The sequence below is a fragment of the Montipora foliosa genome, chromosome 5 (assembly GCF_036669935.1).
Source record: "Montipora foliosa isolate CH-2021 chromosome 5, ASM3666993v2, whole genome shotgun sequence".
NCBI lineage: Eukaryota > Metazoa > Cnidaria > Anthozoa > Scleractinia > Acroporidae > Montipora > Montipora foliosa.
Genome location: NC_090873.1, coordinates 18172140 through 18178435, shown reverse-complemented (window position 1 = coordinate 18178435; position 6296 = coordinate 18172140). Strand labels below are relative to the sequence as shown.

The following is a 6296-nucleotide window of genomic DNA, read 5'->3' as shown; positions in this document are numbered from 1 at the left end:
ACCTCTGTACCTCTGAGATGGCGGGAAGGAAAAGTTGTTTACAATTTGTGAGTAAAAGTTGAAACCTTGAAAAGTTATAGTATTTACTATTCTCCACTTGATAGAGTATTATTAGTATGGGTTATCAATTGGTGAATAACAGTAATTTAACTGAATGCAGTGCAATTTGGTCTGAAATCATAACTGTGATTTCAAAATCAAACGAGCGCTCAGCGCGAATTCGATTTGAAATCACAAGTATGATCTCAGACCAAAATTGCACGACACATAGTTCCAATACCACTTTATTACATCCATTTAGATATCACACAATAATTATTTAATCGCTGAAATACAGGATTTTAGACAGTGGCAATATTTTATTGATCCAGTCGGGAACGAAAGTTGCAAAATTGGCCACACAATGATTTTCTTTGTCTTTCATTTTCCTGCAATTTGATTGGTTACCTTAAACAAGCCTTGAAATCTGATTGGTTGTTTTGTTTTAGTGGCCCATTCTCATTGGCTGGGGAAATGGAGCGATGTAGAGCAAAAAAAATGCGATTTGGGAATAAATCGCACTGCTGAGAGCCAATCACATTGCAAGGTGCACCAGTGATTTCTAAATGGGTGTAATAAAGAGTGAAATTAGGAAATAATTTCTCGCGCGTTTTGTCCAAAATCAAATACTGAATTTCCAGAGCCTTCAGCCGAGGGAAATAATTTGACTTTGGAGAAAATGCAAGTGAAATTATTCTCTAATTTCACGAGTACACCATTTGATTAACTATTAACATCATGGGTTACAAATTACGTTCGTAAGACGCGGGTTTTTTTTGAAACCTGGACGCCATTTTGGCACTGTAGCAAAAATTGCCACAGCAACAGTAATTTCACATGTGAAATTATAAATTAACGCTGAAAATGTGCGCCAAAATTAAGGAGTAATTTGTCACCCACGTTATTTTAGGTACAATTTGCTCAATTTTTTGGTCAACTAGTACTCGGATACAACAGCCGTAACCACCGAACTCACTTTTAATCCTTTTCTCAACGAAAAAGTTGCGCAGTTGATAATTAGGAATATATGTCACATCGCCAATCTTCATTAAATCTGATCTTTTACAAGTATTTGCTTTAGAAGAGAATGACAAAACCAACAACAGAATGGGCACAAACAGACGATAATACCGAACTTTTCAGCTTTCAGATGGAAATTGTGAAAACAAATTTTGACACTAAAAAAGTGCTGATATCGTCTTTTCATAATCTTCTTTAGCTAAAGCTGTTTTGTTTCGCTTGCTGGCATGCCTAAAAGATGAATGATGGTTTCTGAAGCGTTCTTTAAAATTATTTGCTAGTCCAACGTATGATTCAGTCGTTGTGTCAGTGGAGGTGACAATGTCTTGATAGATACATTAGTTTGGAGGCATTTACCATCAAGCGGACATTCTGGTTTTCTTTCGCAGTTACATGTGTCATGCTGTTCTCCAGGTGTTTGGGTGGTGTATGCTGAAAGAACTCTTTTGTTGTGGGATCCAATTATTGTTTTCATGTTTGGCACGCAAGATTAGCTCAGTTTCAGTGTGTGCCAATTGAAGATCTTGTTCAATGGATGGTTCTTGGGGAAGCATTTGTCAACGATGAGAACCGGAAACTTCTTTCCCAGGTTTGATCCTTTGCTGCCATCTTGTATGTTAAACTCGTCCCAGTCTTCCCCTTACTGCGATTCCAAAATGGTGGTCTCGCACCAACGTTCGTCGCGAATTTTGCCACTGTTCTTGACCTACACTACAACCTTCAGTTGAGACAGCATAACTAGCGATGAGGTGAACCAAATTGCGGCCTAGAACCGAGTATTTTGATGAGATTTTCAGTTTGTAACGTAAATGCCATCAATTTTGAAAGATAAAGGTGCGTCTTATAACCGAGTGCGCCTCGTATCCGAAAAACTTCGGTAAGTAATACAAACTGGCAATAATTATTATTTATAATGCGCCGATCAAATCGAAACTTAACAAAAAATGTCTTCAAAAGTTGGGGACAGACAGACAAATCTGACGACAGGGTAGGGCATTTGGACACTACTTTGGTCCAAGGGGGCGGGAATTTGAACAGTCCAATCTTCAAAAGTTTAAATGCCCGTGGTTTGCCCGGAAAAAGGGGGGAGGGGATGTTGAAGTTTCCAGTTGATCGGCGCTTAACTGGAAAGGAACTAAACCTAACAAAGACAACAACAAAAAAAAAAAAAAAAAAAAAAAAAGAAGCAAAAGAGCGTTCGTGTGCTATATTTATTAGCTAACACCAGTTGAAATATGATCAGTAAGTTTACTGTTTTCTGGTGTTTTTCAATTTAGGCCAGTTACTACTACAGAGAAGCCTATTGGATGACACAATAGTTATTATTTACACCTAATCCGCACGGCCTTAACAAAAGGCATGAACTCCACTCCAAAAATCGCATTAACCATGGCAACTAATTAGACCTTTTCACATGTTAGAGTGGTTTTCAATTGAGTGTCGAAAGTAATTAGATAATTACTTTGGTTTTGCATTACTTCACTCAGTGATTGGTTCAAAGTTCTTGCGCCACTTTTTCAACCAATCAGAAGTGAAACCAAAACCAATCGTGGCTCGCGCGTGGACATTTTCCCGCGCTTTGTGTCGGTTACGTGTAATTACTCCAATTCTTGATTGGTTTACCGGATTGTCTCCGTCCTTTCTGATTGGCTAAAGTAATTACTTTGGTTTTGGTTTTACGACACTCAATTGAAAATCGCTCTATTGCTTGTAAATGAATATTATTGTTACTTGTCCAGCTCTTATTTTATTTGTTATTTTGTTGTAAATAGTCTCAATTGTTATGTGATCATGACCTATTGCATAACTATTGTCACTTCAACTTGCTGTTTCTCATATAATTGTTATTAATTTTTATTTTGTTTCTAATGTATACCTGCTTAATTATACGCCAATGGCTCAGTGTTTGAATTGTAGATTAGGTAATCTGTTGCATGGTGTAAACACATTGCACCTTAATATTTGTCATTACATGATATGTTTTACCTTGATAAGTCTGTGTGAAAGCATGTTATAAGAGAATTGAATTTAATTTAATGCTTTTACTGATTGTTCATCAGGATATGATATAGATGGTTTTCACCTGACGTCACAGCAGCCATGTTGGTACACAGAACGATAGGGAAAAAATTCTTTTGGGAATTTGACTCTATTATAATGCAGAACATCAGTGAGCCATAATTTGCTATTGTTTTGTGCACCAATATGACCGTCTCATCATGTGATTAAAAACCATCTGTGGCCTGCACTTTACAACTTTATAGAGCACTGACAAGAAGCTAATTCCTCTAGCAACTCTTGTTCACCTTTTGTGCACTCCAATCAAACTTCCTATGTGCTTTGAGCTCCTTAAGTACTGCAATATTATCTTGCATTCAATTTGACCAATTTGATTTGATATGTTAGGAAGAGGCTTATTTACCACAAAACCATTCATGAAAGGAGATTTTTCTTCCTGAGTATAAAGGGGAACTAATCTCACATAAGGATGGAGAAACAAGAGAAGAATTATATGATCCATCTCTCGGAAGTTTCCTTTATTACTTTAGGGATGGTGCAAAGTGTTATTGGTAAGTTTATCCAAAACATTGAATTATTAATAAAATTAATTGTGTATTTCAATCCGTAATTTTCCGAAAAAAAAAAAATGAATAAATAAATGATTATCTTAAATTGCACTTCCTCTCCTACGTGTACATTGCCCTCTCATGTCATAAAATTTGTTACAGACAGCTGTAGGGGATGAAGGAATGCTTGGAGGAAAGATTACCGTAGTATTTCATGACCAACAGAAGGTCATATACGTGTAAAACATTGTGATAGGTGGAACAGAGAAATGGTGTTTACTTGGCGAGGTTGTATTCCTATAGTCAGAACTGAAATTGGCTGGAGCGTCCATCCTCCACACTACAGTGAAGGCACTGAAGTCAACCTTTTATTTTATTTTTCAAAAACTTCCTAGTTGAGATATGATCTGTTTTGATTGGCTCCTTCAGCTGTGGGAATGTGGTATCTCCCCTGGGAAGTATTCTAAAAATAAATCTTCTCCGGGAAGGGACTCAAGAAATTAAAGGGCATGGAGACTCCTACTTGGGGCTCTTGGTGTTAAGTAGTCTCTCTGGGTTTGTTCATGGAGAATTTTTCTGCAAGCAATTTTTTCTGACTGATTTTGTGAACCCACTGACTCCTGAACCACCAGTCTGAAATTGACGAGTAAAATCGTCTGGCATTAAGTCTCACTCCCACGGGTCAATAGGTTAACTATGCTATAGCATTTGACCTTTTTCCCATATGCGGCTGGTTTTGGTGAGTTAATGTGTCAATCACTTACCAAGCATCATTTTTTATCGACGTTTTTGTCACATTTTGCAGGGGTTTCATAAAGAAAGGACATATATTCATTGGAAGGGAATGGGACATCCAAGAATGGAAGCAGAACATTGCAGAGGGGACCCTTAAAGCAATACAATGGAATTTGATTGTGGGATTTTTATCCTGAAGGTGGGGTCTAAACCAATGTATAATGTAAGAAAAATTGAGGGCTAGTTATCTACTCATCACACACTCCAAGGAACAACCAAATGAATACAGTCAATCCACATCATGACATGTATGTCATGCGCGACCAGTTGTTTTGAAATTTGAACAGAGTATTCAAATCTGCATGCCAGTTTTGAACTTTGCTTTCGACATTCCGAATTCCTTTAGTGCTCTCGCCGCAATTTCTTCGGCCCTCTCTTTCAGGAATTTCTGGATCCGCCCCTGGGTCGTATCAGTTGACCCTGAGATGGGAAGGCAACAAAAAGTTGGTGATGAAATCAACGATTCCAGGAATCCATAACCCGACGATTCTTCGCTCTTTGTTTGACTTTGATAAAGTATAAATGAAGTTCATTGTTGTTATATCCTAACTCTACAATTCTTCTCTTTCACATTTTGTTTTGTAACTTCAAAACTTCCGTGGTCGTTGATTTTTTTATGATGTTAACGACCTGTCATAAAGTTCGAGTTAGTTTAGACGGTACGATTACTTGGGCGCTCGCCATTGCAACAATTCGCATGTGAAAACGTCCAGGCGATTCGGACGTGAACACATGTTACAAATTTGACAGGCAGCTTTTCATTTTCTAACGAACCAAGCTCTGATTGGCAGTAACTTGGACGACAGATGATTACGACATGTCGTCTTTCAACGCGTCCCTCATCTCAGTTCATGTCAACTACAAATGAGTCAAGAGAGGTCAAGTACGAAACACAGCAATGGTAGATTATGTCAGTACATGACAATGACAGAAGACCTTTTTCGAACCATCTTGACAGACAAATTATATGTATTCGTGAAGGGTTGACTGATGTTCACGACATTATAAAGGCAGAAATCTTGATTCACGCACTAAAACTTTAAAGGATCACGCGTCACGGTTAATATATTATTCACGAATCACAGCTGTATTTCTTCAGTTTTCCCGATTCAAGGTTTTTTTTGGCATCAACTCACGGATCACGCGAAACCCCTTCCAGACCCTGTTGACTGTAAATCAGTCAACATTATGAAACACAGTTTCACAAAATTTATCAAAATTTGCACATGAATGGTTCAAGTACATGTATAAGGGATTCAGGCGCTATTTTTATTGACATATGCAGCATGAGAGTTACTACTTACTTGAAACTTTCACAAATGATTGTAGAACTTGAACTTCCCTGCCAGCAGAGGTGTCTTCTTGTTGTGTCCACTGCGCTGATGAGTACGGGAAAAGAGACCTCTGCCACAGGTTGAAACTCACCGTGTTGCGCCGCGGTTATCCTCACGTTAGACTTTGTGTTGTGCGGGCTCACTTAACAACAGCGGAATTACTGAAGGAATGCGTTGGTCACAGTGCGCTCAAGTCACAGTCAGCAAACATATCATGGGGCATGCATTTTGAACAATGCCATCCAAGGTCGTGGACGACGGTTGGATGAAAGTGAGTTTCGACCCATGGCATGCAGAGGTCTCTTTTCCATACTCGTCAGCCCAGTGAATGCAAAGGAAAAGAGGCATCTGCTAGCACGGAACAACTGAACCTTGCATGATTTTGCTTTTGCTCATAGTTTGTGGACTATGTTGTCTTTGGCAAGGGTTTATCCTTCAGTGAAATTTTTAAGACACTGTGATTTTGACACTTTGATTGCAATCCCAATCCACTGATTTTTATACACAAAATCTGCATAAAACATACATGTAACCTCTGGCT

At 38.4% G+C, this 6296-nt stretch overlaps 1 long non-coding RNA gene across 2 annotated transcripts in view; it reads left to right on the top strand.

Annotated features, from left to right (window-relative positions):
• LOC138003006 (uncharacterized) overlaps window positions 1-3624 on the top strand; it is a 17695-nt gene extending 14071 nt beyond the window's left edge. For both annotated transcript variants that reach the window (XR_011123396.1, XR_011123395.1), the window contains 3 exons: window positions 1-47; window positions 1449-1648; window positions 3466-3624. The exon at window positions 1-47 is cut by the window's left edge. This is a non-coding gene — a long non-coding RNA (uncharacterized lncRNA). The remainder of the gene's footprint in view (window positions 48-1448; window positions 1649-3465) is intronic.
• The last annotated feature ends 2672 nt before the right edge of the window (window positions 3625-6296 follow it).